The sequence below is a fragment of the Myotis lucifugus genome, unplaced genomic scaffold (genome assembly GCF_000147115.1).
Source record: "Myotis lucifugus unplaced genomic scaffold, Myoluc2.0 scaffold_95, whole genome shotgun sequence".
Lineage (NCBI taxonomy): Eukaryota > Metazoa > Chordata > Mammalia > Chiroptera > Vespertilionidae > Myotis > Myotis lucifugus.
In genome coordinates, this window is record NW_005871143.1 from 597,542 (window position 1) to 612,653 (window position 15,112).

At 38.2% G+C, this 15,112-nt stretch overlaps 1 long non-coding RNA gene across 1 annotated transcript in view; it reads left to right on the forward strand.

Moving 5' to 3' along the window:
• Positions 1-242: 242 nt before the first annotated feature.
• The window catches only part of LOC111826671, a 49,895-nt gene continuing 35,025 nt past the window's right edge, over positions 243-15,112 (forward strand). The window contains exon 1 of the long non-coding RNA XR_002830031.1: positions 243-466. This is a non-coding gene — a long non-coding RNA (uncharacterized LOC111826671). The remainder of the gene's footprint in view (positions 467-15,112) is intronic.

Sequence of the window (15,112 nt, forward strand, 5' to 3'; positions counted from 1 at the left end):
GAACACGCAAGTGTTGAAGTTAAACAGGCAGTTGGATATACAATTTGGGACTCAAGAATGAAGTATGGGCTGAAAACAGAGATTTGGACTTTACCAGGGTGGAGAAAATAATTCCAACAGGATGACTCAGAATATCTGGGAGAATTTTTTAAAAACTAGGGAACAAATGGTGACTAAGTCAGGATGTTGCAAGATATTGAAATTCCAAGGATTAGAGAAGGAAACAAGAGCCTGCTAAGTTAACTGAAAAGGAATTGTAAGCAAGGAACCAGGAGAGTGGCATGTCATAGACACTAAGGGAAAATGTTTTTAAAAATCAAGTGTAGTAAACAGCAACACAAGCTGTGGAGAGGTCAGGAAGGTAAAAATAGAAAGAGTGTGTACTGGCTTTAGTCACAAGACCATTGAGAGTTTCAGAAACCAAATCACAGTGGTTTCAAAACTGAAGGGGAGTTACGAGAATGGGGTGAGTAAGTATAGACAACTGTTTTCATAAGTGTGGCTGAGAAAAGGAGGTGAGAGAGACTGGGGGTGGTGGGGGTGGAGGAGGGGCATGGTTTAAAATGAAAGGAACAAATAATTTTAAATGCTTTTATGATTTAAATTAATTAACATTTCTAGCTTAAAAAATCTCAGATTATGCTTTTCCTTTATTAAATATCCAAAGTAATTTTATTAGTGAGTCAATTATGTGGGAAAGTTAAATCAAAGCTCCATTTTTTTGCCTAAAATAGTCATAAAATAAAATAAAAGTAACTTTCATTTAAAATCTCTTTCATTGCTACTTATCATCCCCCCACCTTCTTTAAATACAAGACAAAATACCACCTGTGGGTTTGATGCTAAGCAGCTATACACCCTTTGGCCCTCTCTGTCCCTGCTGTCGGCGTTCTGGGTCACCCACCCAGTTCTTTTACTTCTTTCTCTCAACCACCAACAGTTGATAGTCCATGAAGCTCCAGGTTGCCCTGCTGCTTTCAGTCTCGGTCACACTCTCAAAGTGACTTATCATCAGATTGGATCATCGTTTTTACTTTCCAAGGTCTCTCTCAAAGAGCTAGTTCTAGTTTTAGAAGCAGGATAAGTTGGTGATGGGTTATTTTTATATCTTTATGTTCAACCCTTGGTTTCCTTGCAGAAATCCTTTTAAAGGCTTGTCCAAATTGCAAAGACTCATTAGTCAAAACTGGTAATAAAATCTGTAAATCCCTTATGGTCCAGATAAACTTAATTTCATCATAATCTGGGGCCAATGGGAGTGGTCATCATTTGAATCCCATCTGCATTCACTTGCCTCTCAGGACATCTATCTTCTTTTCCATATATGGCATGTGCCTATATGGTATATGGTCCAAGCAAAGACAGAGCCTCCATTATTATCTTAAATATTAGTAAAGCATAATACCTTTCTCAAAAATTTTATATAAATATAAATAGGAATTTTCATTCCCCAAGTGGTAGAGTAGCTTATATTGAACTGATACCAATTAGAAACTGTGAACAAAACAGAAAAGCAACTATTTGAAGTCAGTGGAAAGCAACCCAAATGGGCAGAAACAGGAAGGCATTTGATTCTTGAAAAAAGGGAACTGCCCTTTATTACATATCTTTTGCCCGGAGGGCAGTACCTATTCTTCCTGGTGCAAAGTAGCTAGAGCTCAAGTTGGAAAATGTTTGTTCTTTACTTTCTGAAAGTGTTTGTGTAGTATTGCTCTGTTTTCCTTCAGTATTGATACAATTCAATAATGAATCCATTTGGGCCTAGAGGTATTTTTGTGAACAGATTTTTAAAAAGGCTTCAATTTCTTTAATAGATATACTGTACTTCAGATTTTCCATTTCTTTTGGTTTTAGCTTTAGTAACTTATATTTACCAAGAAATTTGTCCACTTTATCTGTTGTTAAATATTGGTATTCATAATATTCTCTTATTATCTTTTTAAATATCTGTAGGATCTGCAGTGATATTCCCTCTTTTACTCCTGACATTTATAATTTGGAGCTCTAGCCAAGGCAATAAGATGAGTAAAATAAATAAAAGATATTTAGATGAGAAGGGATAGGAAAGAGGGAGCATATAAAGGCATGAGGAAACTTGACTGCAATGGATGTAAATAATATATTCATTATCTTGATTGTGGCTATGGTTTTTTGGTCTATGGGCATATTAAAACATATAAAATTGTATGCACTAAATATTTTCATTTTCTTGTATGATTATTTTACTTAAAGCTGTAAGAAAAAAGGCATAGAGATTAGAAATGAAGTAAAATGGTCTTTGCTTGCAGATAACATGACAGTCTACATAGAAAATGCTAAATATTCTACAAAACAACAACTAACCGGGTAAATTTAGCAAGGTCACAGGATACATTATCAATATGCATAAACCTATTACATTTTTATAAACTAAAAGTAAATAATAGGAAAATGAAAAAAATTTAAATCCATTTAAAAACCATAAAATACTAAGGGATTGATTTAATGAAAGACATACGAGAGCTCCATGCTGAGAACTGTAATACATTCCTGAGAGAAATTAAAGAATACCCAAAATAAATAGGATATACCATGTTCATAGTTTAAAAAGATTCAATATTATTAATTGTCCTCATATTTATCTGTATATTCAATGTACTATCTATCAAAATCCTACCAGATATCTTATAGAAACTAAAGAGCTCATTCTAAAATTTATATGGAAATGCATAAGACTTAGAATAGCTAACAAAATTCTTGATGAAAGAAAGATGAAAGAAAGGAAGAACCAAATTAAAGGCCTATAATACATGATTTAAAGACTCACTATAAGTTTTAGTAGTCACAACAGCATCATATTGGTGTTAGGATATACAAATAGATCAGTAGAATACAATAGTCTAGTTATAAATCCACATACATATGGTCAATCAATTGATTTTCAACAAATGTGTCAAGAAAATTCAATTAGGAAAGTAAAGTTTTTATTAACAAAATAGTTCTGGAACAATTGAACAAATGTATGGGGAAAATCAACTTTGAATCTTCCTTTATACCTCATAAAAGTTAATTCAAGGTGGATTATAGTCCTGGTCGGGTGGTTCAATTGGTTAAGCATCATCTTGTGTACCAGAAAGTCGCTGGTTTGATTCCTGATCAGGGCACATACTTAAAAGCTAAAACCATAAAGATTCTACAAGAAAAGGCAAAAGATTTATGATTTCAAGAGAAACCAAATAAACTAACAAGCAAAGAAGAAATAGACTCATGGATACAGAGAAAAGACTGACAGCTGTCAGAAAGGAAGAGGTTAGGGGTTGGGGGTTAGGTGAGAAGGGTGAAGGCATTAAGTAAAGAAAAAAAAGAAAAGACAATGGACACAGACAACAGTATGGTGATTGCCAGAGGGAAGCGGGTGAGGAATGACAGAAGAACGTAAAGGGGGGATAAATGGTGATAGCAGGAGACTTGATTTGGCATGGTAAACACACATTGCAATATACAGATGATGTATTGTAGAATTGTACACCTAAAACCTGTATAATTTTATACTTGAAACCTGTATAAACCTGTCATCCCAATAAATTCAATAAACAATAAAATTCTATGAACACAAAAAAGACTGCATAAGAAAACATAAAGAGTATCTTTGTGACCTGGGGTAGGCAAATATTTCTGGGAATGGATATAAAAACACTAAAATTAACAAAAAACTAACAAATTAGACTTCATACAAAAGTTTTTAAAGTCCTTGTTAAGAAAATATTCCCAGTACATATAATCTGACAAATATAAGTACAGTGGGGCCTTGACTTATGAGTTTAATTCATTCCGAGACTGAGCTTGTTAAGGAGCTCATTAACTCAAATTACTCTAACAACTCAATGCAAAAAATCGGCTGAGAGACAGCTGGTATCTCAAAAAACTCGTTAGTTGGGACACTCGTAAGTCAAGGCCCCACTGTATCCAGAGTACACAACTCAAAAGCAAGGTTGACTTATCAGACCAACAGTTTCTGTAAAAGCCTTCTAAATTTAGAAGGAAGTAGGAACTTTCGACAGTCCCATGGCACCTGGTGCCAGCCCTAGCTCCTGGCAGAGAGCTTTCTAAGCAAGAGTAGTAGCTTCCTGAGACAGACATCTCAGGACATGATCCACTCTCTTTCCTAGTTCCACCTATTCACCAAAATATGGTCACTAAAACCTTACCAGAGACCTTTTATAAGCCAACTGGCAACGCTATATTTTCATGCAAAATCCAGTTGAGGTCAACCCTCTGAATTTTGTAACTACCGAAAACCCTGGAGTATATGGGAAGCTGCTCCGAAAGATTTCTGAAAGTCTGCGTGTGGGTGGGTAATCAGGGCTGTGGTTACTGTAATTCAATTAAGGATTAAATATAGAAAGTTTTCAGAGTCTAAGCATCTCAGAAGGAAACATTTATACAGTTTCTTTTCTCAGAGAGACATGCTTCAAAGAACTGGTTGGTGAGTCCAGTCAGAAGATTTATATGAGTGTTTGCATTTCTGCCTTTAAGACTACAGTTTTCTGAGGATGAATGTAGAATGCATTATGGTGAACTAAGAGGATTATTTTAATGCTATAAATGATCATTTTAGCTAACCAAGCACTGTGTGCTGGTGAAGAGAGTTTAAATTCTGAGGTCTCAATCAAAGTATTGGAAAGCTGTTTCTCTCAGATTATAGCCAAGAGAATGCCATTTCCCCCTAATTGTTAAAGCAATATTTGCATATTGTAGATATTTTGTAAGGCCTTAAAAAGTTAGAAGGAAAACATTACCTTATAATTCCATATTCAGTTTTCCTTACTCATATCATCATAGTTTAGATCATGTAACAGCTTGCTCTTTTTCTCTTAACATTTTATTATAAGTATTTCTCTATATTTAAAATTCTTGGCAAACTACTTTTCCCAAAAGGTGGATATTAAAATCATTTCCAGTTTTTCTTCTTTATGCAATGGTGAATAATGATTATCTCTGTGCACTATTTTTTAATCTATTTCAGAATATATTAGAATTCTATCCAGAATTATATATTAATATGTCAATGGATATGAAAAATTTTAAGGATCTTGAAATTCCACCAGACTGCTTTCCGAAATCTTTGTACCCTTTTATGAGCACCCTGAGAGTGTCTTTTCCACTGTACTTAAAACAGCACTGCGTACTCTCAGTTCAGAATATATGCCAATTTTGTATGTGAAAACACTCTCTTTGTTTAGAAATGAGTAACTGTAGTTAATTTTTATTTATTTTAGAGGCCCATTTCCCAACTTGGAACATATTTATTTCAAGTTTTAAAAAAAGTGCTTTCCTACAGTGTCATTATCCTCTCTGATGATCTTACTAACACTCCACTTCCCTCTTCCCATGAAGGTTGGTTAAGATTCCACTCAGAATGCCCAACAGATGTTGGTGTGGCTACTGGGTAGGATTGTGGGGGACGGGTGAATACAAGAGGATGCTTTTAGTTCCATGCATCAGAAACTTGTAGAAAGCTGGTTTGAAACATTCTTATAACAATTACCTAAAATTATCAGAATAGCCTTGATCTAAATGCTGATGGCACATGACCTGGGCCTCTGCTCCATATCACATCCTGTGAAGTTACCAAATTCCTGATTATTGCCTAGGCAATGGTTAGAAGACAGGCCACTCCATGTTCCCAGAGACATGTTTCTTCTCTATACATATCTTTCGGCAGACTGCTAGCCCAAACTTAAGCATTCAAATTTGGAGAATACAAAAACATCAATTTCTTTTTCACAGCAGAATCCTTATTATCTCAGTTCTTTATAGTACTAGAAGAATAACCCAAGAATGTGGTAAGTCCCACTGGCTCATGTGACCAATTCATCATAGCCATTTGAGAACAGGAATTTTTTAATGAAAGGGATGCAAGGGGGAAAGTAACATGGGAGAAACAGAAGGATAAAGAGATACTAAGAGACAGGGTCACAGAGAAAGAAAAAGAGAGAGTGGAGTGGAGAGTCTCAGAAAAATCACAGATACAAAAAGAAATAGATTGTATCTAGGTGTCTCAGTGTGTGTGTGTGTGTGTGTGTGTGTGTGTGTGTGTGTGTGTGTGAGAGAGAGAGAGAGAGAGAGAGAGAGAGAGAGAGAGAGAGAGGCTGCCCTGAATGAGAGGCCTCTCAGAGGCTTCCTGCAGTCCTGACCATGAGCCTGCCCCTTATAGATGATTGGCTCCAGGCAGAGAGCTGCTCCTGGGTGACAGGAGAGGACATGAGGCATCCAACTATTAAGCTGATGACTCCATTAGATGATTCTAATAAGTTAGTAACCAGCAGGATAGAACTCACCAAGAGGGAACAAAACCCACAGATAAGATATAAAAGACAGGTGTTTACTTTCTCTAGAGGACTAGAAAGCCTTCGGGAATGCTAGGAAACTAGATAATTACTATTGAGGAATTGGGATCTTTCAGACAATGAGAGAGGCCAGAAGGGCTGAAAGTTGTTTTTTGGCAGAAAGTCTCCCAGGGAGAAAGTCCTACTTGCCAGTCTCTTCAACTTTCAAGATGAGGCACATGCTATAAAAGGACCCTAAAGAAAATAACACGCATGATTTCAGATATTGTCCTTGAACTCGTGGATTGCTGCTCCCAGAAGAGCAGGTGGGCAGCATGCTCTGTGATATGCTAATTGTCCATTCTGGAGGGAAACACCTGGAAAATGTGACAGCAGTTTTGGACCAGAGAGAGAAAGCAAGTGCTTCTGGGATATTATCATCAGTTATTCACAGTTGGATATATTTATCTTCGTTGACACAGGGTTAGGAGTTGAATGTCCCTGTGTACGGCAGAAGGAAGTTAAGTAAGCTTGGGAATTGCCCTAAATCCCTCCAACTTCCTAATTATCCCCATAGGAATAGACTATGTAAGGTAACAACACTACCATTGTTTGTTGATGTTTAATGACCTTAACCAAGCTTGGCTGAAGGTTGGCTTGGTCCTGGCTTCTGAAAAGGAGCTCTTGCAAGACTAAGTATATGATTGTTTCCTTGTCATGACAGGTTTAATCCAAACAAACCTTGAGATTTCCTCCCTTTAGGGTGTGCTGTCCATGCCTTGTTCAGCAGGTGGAGCTCTGTACGCAGGAAATGACATGTCTAGGCAAGAAAATCTTTCTCTCTTGATTCAAAAGAGATCAGGCTTTTTAGAGAGTGTGGAACAGTGGACTATAGAGATAGAATTTTTCCGGTGGGGTATTCCCAGAAGGAAGTGTATCTTTATGTGATGCTTATGATAGTGTGCAACCACAGAAAGAGTTCATGGCAAGCATTTTCCCCTTGATTATGACTGATATTCTTTGCAGTTATTCCAGGCCAATTCAATTTGCCTTAAGGGATTGGAATTATTAATGTGATTAGTACACTTGGTGGTGGTAATGATTACAAGTTGCCAAGTGAGTATTGGGAAATTCACTTTAACTTAGACCCGCATGATTATCTCTCTCCATTTTTTCATTAGGCTTTGAGGGTCTGGCTCTATTAAATACTCAGGACTTTCAGACAGAGAAAGACAAATACCGTATGATTTTACTTATATGTGGAATCTAAAGAAAAAAACAAAACAGAAACAGATGATAGACAGGGAGAACAGACTGATGGTTGCCAGAGGGGAAAGGCTTGGGGGGCTGGGTGAAAAAGGTGAAGGGATTAAAGAGTACAAATTGGTAGTTATAGAATAGTCACAGGGATGTAAACTGCAGCATTGGAAATATAGTCAATAATATTATAATAACTATGTATGGGTTCAGGTGGTTACTTGAACTATTGGAGGGACCACTTTGTAAAGTATATGATTGTCTAACCATAAATAAAAGGGAAAAGTTTTTCAATACTAAAATTAAAAATACTCATGACTTTTAGTTCACTCATATTTGCTCCTTCAAAGCAACCATAAAAATATTTTGCTTTCTTAAAAAGGAGACTTTTCAAAAAATGTGGCATATTTATCATAAACTCTCACACAAGTTTTAATGCTTAGATAAAAATGCCAATAATAAATGTGTTAAGGAGAAATTAGACATCCATATTATCTTCTCTTCTGTTCCTTTTAATGCTGAAAATTATGTAAGAAATACTGAAACCCACAAAACTTCAGTGCATTGACACCATTCTGGTCCTAGAGTTTAAGCTTAATTGATATCACTTGCTGAATGACTGGATGGATGGATGGATGGATGGATGGATGGATGGATGGATGAACGGACGGATGGGTGGGTGGATGGATGGAGGAATGGACAGATAACTTGAACTTTGGATGATCCTTGCTGAAATTTGTCCACAGTACAAGATTATTATTGCTGCTTCAGAGAAGTACACACGATTATTTTTATGAAGCTTACTAAGAAAAGTTATCCAACATAAATGTTTCACTTCCATCCATAATATAACATCTTACAGCATATTTTGTCTCTAAAGTTTTCAGACATCTGAAATCATCAGAAATAACAAACAGTACAGTAGGACTTTTATTTTCTTCAGCACAGCAGAAACAAGAAAGGGAAATTTAGAACTGGTATGAACTGATTTTTATGAATTAGAGACTTCCTTACAGAATATTTGCCAAGAGCTGTGTAAGACTAGAATGATTAAATATGGTGATCATTCAGCCCAACAAACATTAATGGAGAACCTGCTCTGTGCTAAGAAATATACTAGCATTGGAGATCAAAAGTGAATGCATCCATTTCTGCCTATGAGGGTTATACAGTCCCACAGAGAAGGTGACATATGAATAGATGATATTGATATACTATGATTTGATTACCACTAGTGGCATGAGAAGAGGATTAGATTATGATATTCTTGAAACCAGGGACTGCGTTATTCATTTTTATTTTCTAGTATCTCCAGAAAACTGTAGAATTGTATAAATATTATTTTAAAAAATATATTTTATTGATTTTTTTACAGAGGAGAAGGGAGAGGGATAGAGAGTTAGAAACATCAATGAAAGAGAAACATTCATCAGCTGCCTCCTGCACACCCCCTATTGGGGATGTGCCCCCAACCAAGATACATGCCCTTGACTGGAATCGAACCTGGGATCTTTCAGTCTGCAGGCTGAAGCTCTATCCACTGAGCCAAACCAGTTAGGGCTATAAATATTATTTTTAAATTTAAAAACATATTATTGTTTATATATTTTTAAAAATTATCTTTATTTCTTAGAGTATCTGGAAGACTATAGAGGTTTTAAATTATTTTTTAAAAAATTTATCAGTTTAAGAGAGAGAGAGAGAGAGAGAGAGAGAGAGAGATATCGACTTACTGCTCCACCCACTCGTGCACTCATTAGTTGATTCCTGCATGTGCCCGACCAGGGATGGAATCCCAAACCTTGGCATATCTGATGACCCTCTAACCAACTGAGCCACTCTGCCAGGGTCACTGTAGGGATTTTAAAATATTATTGAATGAAAGAATAAAACTTAGAGGTTGAACAAAAATTTCTTAAAGAAGATGTCTAGAACATCAATAGTTCTAAGGATACTAATGATGATGGCTAATATTCGTTGGAAATTTGTTATGTGCACTATTTTAAATACTCATTCATGTCATCTTCACAAAAAAACTCTCTGAGATAGATACTATGATTATCCTTACTGTACTGAGGATGATACCAAGACACAGGTTAAAAATTTGTCCAAGATCACCCAGCTAGTAAGTGTTAGAACCAAGTTTTAAACCCAGCACCCCACAAAAATATGGAAGGACCTTCTAGGCACAAGAAATGGTAAGAGCAAAGACAGAGTAGATCAATGTTTGCAGATGTTTACTAAGGAGCTTAGATTTTATGCTGTGGGAGATCAGAAATCACTGAATTATTTAATCAAAGAAGTGACATGGTTATATTTGTGTTTTATCTAGGTCATTCCAGTAGCCAGGTGAGAGTTAGTTGTAAGCCTTGGGGGTAATATTGAAGGAATACTGAAGGATCAAGAAGAGTTCACCATGTGAAATATGTGAGGGAAGAAAGGGTTTCAGGCACTGGTTAGAGCATGTGTAAAGGCTGCATACAAGAGAGTACAGATTTGCAGGAAACCTAAAGTAGGGCAGTCAGGCTGTAGCATAAATTGCAAGGCAATGAGAGGCAAGGGTAATATGAGACGATGTTGAAGAGGTAAGTGGGGACCAGATTGAAGGGCTTAAAATTTTTCTTTAAAAATGCCAGACCACTGGGGAATTTTTAAGGATGGGATAAGATGGTTAAATGTGTGTTATAGAAAGAACTCTCTGTTAGGTGAAAAATAGATTGGAAATTTGCAAGACTGTGAGCAGGGAAATGTGTTTGGAAGCCACCACAATAATCTAAGCAAGACATGATGGCAACTTCAAATAGGGGCAATGAGGTTTAAGAGATATTTAGGAGATAGAATTAATAGATTTGGTGATTTATTTTCAAGATAGGATTGTCAAGGTAGAGAAAGTCAGAAGGTCCTGGTTTGTCCAGAATAGTCCTAGGTGTGCCAGAGTAATTACCCTGAGCATCTCCACTCACTGTGAAGAGTGGAGCAGTTTGTGTGCTTGGTTTTATGGATACTCTAGTTAGAGGGAAAGATGTCTCACAGGGTTTGGTTTTGTTTTGCTCGAGTAACAGAAAAGATGCCATTCACTGAGATAGGAAAGAAAGGAGAAAGAGCAGGTATCAGGGTGAGGTGGTGAGCATAAATTCTGGACATATTGAGGTTAGTAAGTGCCTGTGGTTGGAGGACCATGGGAGTCTTGATGATCATGTAACATATTAAGGCTAGAGATACAGTTTTAAGAAACATTTGCATAAAATAGTGGAATTGTATTTAATGATTATTTTAGAGCTGCTGTCATAGACCAAGCAATGCTTTGAGACATTTTGTCTTCAGGAGCAAGTGGTTGGTGAAAATTTGGAGAAAATAAAATAATTTCTATGTACCTACGATTGATGAATGGATGTTTCCAGTACTGGTTTCTAGTACTGGTTTCTAGGGCTGGCTATTGGGAAGCTTCTAAGAAAAGCAATCACATGATTGGTGTTACTGGGATGCCACTGGATATCCAAGGGTAGGGTCATACTATTTATAGAGGAACATGAGAGTTGGTTTCTGTCACGAAGGAGCTTATTGTCTAGTAAGTCAGATACAACTAACTATACAACTATTGTCTAGTTAAAGACACATAAGAAACAACAAAAATGATGCATTTATTTCTAAAATGATACACTTATATATGTAAGTTGGCAGTACAAACTAAGAGTGTTTTAGAATTTCAAGGCAGGGAGAGAACACTGTGGGCTAGAATAGTGGCAGCCGTTTGTGAACTTGGCATTACATTTCCCTGTGATGCTTTGAGAACAGAATAGAAGGACTTTCATGAGCCATTCTTTTGCATGAGTTTAGCCCTCACATGGCTATATACTCTCTGGCCTCATCCTCAGATGTATCAGTATTAGTATCATTTCACCAACTATGGTTGGGAAGATCACGTGGAAAGCTTCAAGGAGGTGGGTGCTAGGCTCTGGCATTTAGGAATAGGTGTCCAAAGCTTGGCACACACAACAGGTAATGAACAGAAAGAGTGGGGTGATAATGAGTCTAGCATACCTGATATACACTAAGGAAACCGGAAGTACTTGAGGGTTCCTGTTGAGCAATGACAGAAGACAAGGTGTAGAGAGACCCCGATCTCTTTGCTGAAGCTCTCTTCTGCCTTACTTAACAAGCTGCTGCTTATCTTCAAGACCCAATCCAAATGTTACCACCTTGATGAAGGTTTCTGTGACTCCTCATTTGCTTCTACCTCGTACCATAGCATCAGTCATATTGCTCTGAACTTGTTTACAAGTCTTATTCCTCAGTACTTGTAAACAAGTTCAGAGCAATATGACGTGTGCCATACTCCCTTGTCAGCAAGCTTCAGTTCCTCTGAACTCAAAGATTCATACTCTCTTAGATTTGAATTCTCCTATTTAATAGAAGAGGAAATGGAAACTGGCCAGTGTGGGATTGGCTTTACCCTGAAGTTGGGCAACCCGCATTCTACAGAATGACAGCACAGCTCAATGAAGCTCCTCCTATTGTCCAGGCAAAGATGAACACAGATGAACAATCCCTGTGCGACAACACAGAGGCCTTCTCTGTATAAAGGCAGCTCCTCTCCCCAGGCTCCAATTGTGTCTCAGTGTAATTATGCATCAAAAGCCTTCCAGCTCACCCCATACAGCTGCCTTTGCTCTCTGGGTTCTGCTCTGTGATTGCAGTGGGTGAACCACTGCTAAGGGAGATATACAGACATCTTCTTTCTAGACCTTGCTGACCTTTTGGCCTTCTAAGCACAGCCAAGTGTTAATAACACCATTTTTTCATTAGCAAGTTCTTAGCAGAGCACTTTATCAGGTAAACCCAAATAAAAGTGCCAGGACAAATAGTTCAAGCACTCCAGTGTCTCCGAGTGGCTGTCCTACCTGTAGTTAAACTAAAAGGAATGATCATTGCTTTTCTCCCCTGGAGAAGTTTCACCAATTTCAAAGTGGGCCAGCAACTCCCTGGACAGAAGAGGAAGTAAACTATATATAAAGCAGTGCCTGCTTATTTCTGTTTTAGCCATTTTGGCAAACCACTTGAAAAATGAAATCTTTTGGCCTAAACCCAGTTAAATTTCAGATGCAGTTGCTGTGCCAAGATAATTCCAATTTAGCATCACCTTACATTATTTAAAGCTGTGACTGAGGAAGAATCCATGGAGCTATTGAACAGAACTGGAGTGAAATTTTGTACCTTATGTGGGTTTTTTGTTTGTTTGTTTTTCTCATTTGTTTGGTTGCAAAGAAGGAAGTTGGATATAAAAATACGAAGCAAATGGAGTGGTGGTGATGGGGGGGTGGGGGCAAAAGTAATTCATTGGCTTATCCATTCAACAATTATATCTTTGAGCCCTAGCCAGGTTGGCTTAGTGGAGAAAGCATCAGCCTGTGGACTGAAGGGTCCCAGGTTCGATTCCGGTCAAGAGCACATGCCCAGGTTGCGGGCTCAATCCTCAGTAAGGGGTGTGCAGGAGGCGGCTAATCAGTGATCCTCTCATCATTGATGTTTCTATCTCTCTCTCCCTTTCACTTCCTCTCTGAAATCAATAAAAATATATTTAAAAAACCAATTATATCTTTGAGCACTTAACAAGCTCCTGCTTATCTTTAAGACCCAATCCAAATGTTGCCACCTTGATGAAGGTATCTGTGACTCCTCATTTGCTTACATCTCTTACCATAGCAGCAATCATATTGCTCTGCCTTGTTTACCTGTGCCAGATGCTATGCTAGGTGCTAGAAATAAAGAGAGAAGATCCAGTCTCTGCTCTTGATAGGCTCCTGGGGATTCAAATATTTATAACTGAAATGAGAAGTCCTGAAAATTTAAAGTGCTAAGGGCTGTATGAGGGGTCACTGAGAATGGAGTGCCTACACTTAGGAGGATTCTTTGAGCTGGAGCTTTAAAAGCAAGTGGAGTTTACCTGGGAAGAAGAGCATTCTAGACAGAGGAAAGAGCTTGTGAGAAGACAGAGACACATGAAAAGGCAGGGAATGTCCTAGAAGCAAGAAGTAATTGTAGCACGTAGAATGTTAGAGAGGAGTGAGGGGCCTAAACTGAGACAAATTCGAAAGGGTCTGATATACCACAGTAAACTCAAGATTTATTGTGTGAGCACACAGAGTTATCAGTGATATTTAACAGGCAAGAAGTCAGCAATATCTGGAGAGGGAATGTCAGAAAAGGGCCTCTTAGACAGAGATCTACTCACAGCGATCACGATCCCTGTTTTAGAAAGAGAACACTGACTGCAGGATGGAAGGTGCTTTGCACGTGGAGACCACAGGCCAGTTTAGGAGACGGTGATAAAAATCAGATGAGAGGTGATGGAAGTCTGAGCTAATGCAGTTGCAGTGGGCAGGAGAGAAGGACCATTTCCAGAGATATTTTGATGATGAAATGGACAAGACTCAGTCTGATTAAATTTAGTGGTGAAAGTGAAGGAGTAGTTAAAGAATGACTCTGATTTCCAATTTAAATGATTGAACTGCCCAGGCCAGCCATAGGTTAGATACAGCCGTGGGCAAACTACGGCCCGCCGGCCGGATCCGGCCCGTTTGAAATGAAGAAAACTAAAAAAAAAAAAAAGACCGTACCCTTTTATGTAATGATGTTTACTTTGAATTTATATTAGTTCACACAAACACTCCATCCATGCTTTTGTTCCGGCCCTCCGGTCCAGTTTAAGAACCCATTGTGGCCCTCGAGTCAAAAAGTTTGCCCACCTCTGGAGAAGAACCATTTTGGAGAGGGATAGACACATAACGATGAATGAGGGGAAGATGAGGAGTTTGGTTTTGAACCTGTCAATTTTGACGTGTCTTCAGAGCATTTTTGTCAATGATTCACTAAATGTGATGTCCGGCTACCCCAGACCTGAGGAATCTGTGTCTAGTAAACAAGTGAGTCTTAAATTAGCTCCTTGGCTGATTCTGATAAGATCCTCCCACCTCACGCTGGTTGAAAACCACTTATGTTGGTGGCTTCTGGTTGCTCTTACAATAAAATCGACTTGCCTTGGCATGGCCTAAAAAGCCCTGTGGTTCCTGGCTCCTACATAACTTTTTAACCTCATCTTGGCCCCTCTTTGCTCATTTCACTTGAGGCCCCCTGGTCTTGTTTCTGTTCATGAAACTCGAAAAGCTCTTCCTTGTCTTAGAATCTTTTCATATGCCACTGACCTTCCGCATCTTCCTATCTCCAGCTCTTTTGGGTCGTGTCTGCTCAATCTAAAGTAAATAACCCTCCTCAGATCATGACACATCACCCTTTTGTTGTCCTCAGAACTTTTCTTATAAAAAATTAGATTGTTTACGATTTGGAGTGGGTTTTTGGAGGGAGGGGCTGTGTTTTGTTTTCCACCCTCACCTCTCCCCATCTACACTTCATGAAAATAGGGGTGCTACTCTTACAGCTCCAGTACTTAGAATAGTCACTGGGACATAGTATGTGCTCAATAAATATAGGAGATAAGGAGGGGAGGAGGTTGGGGGCACTACAGGAGCCCAGAGCATTGGGTCTGACTC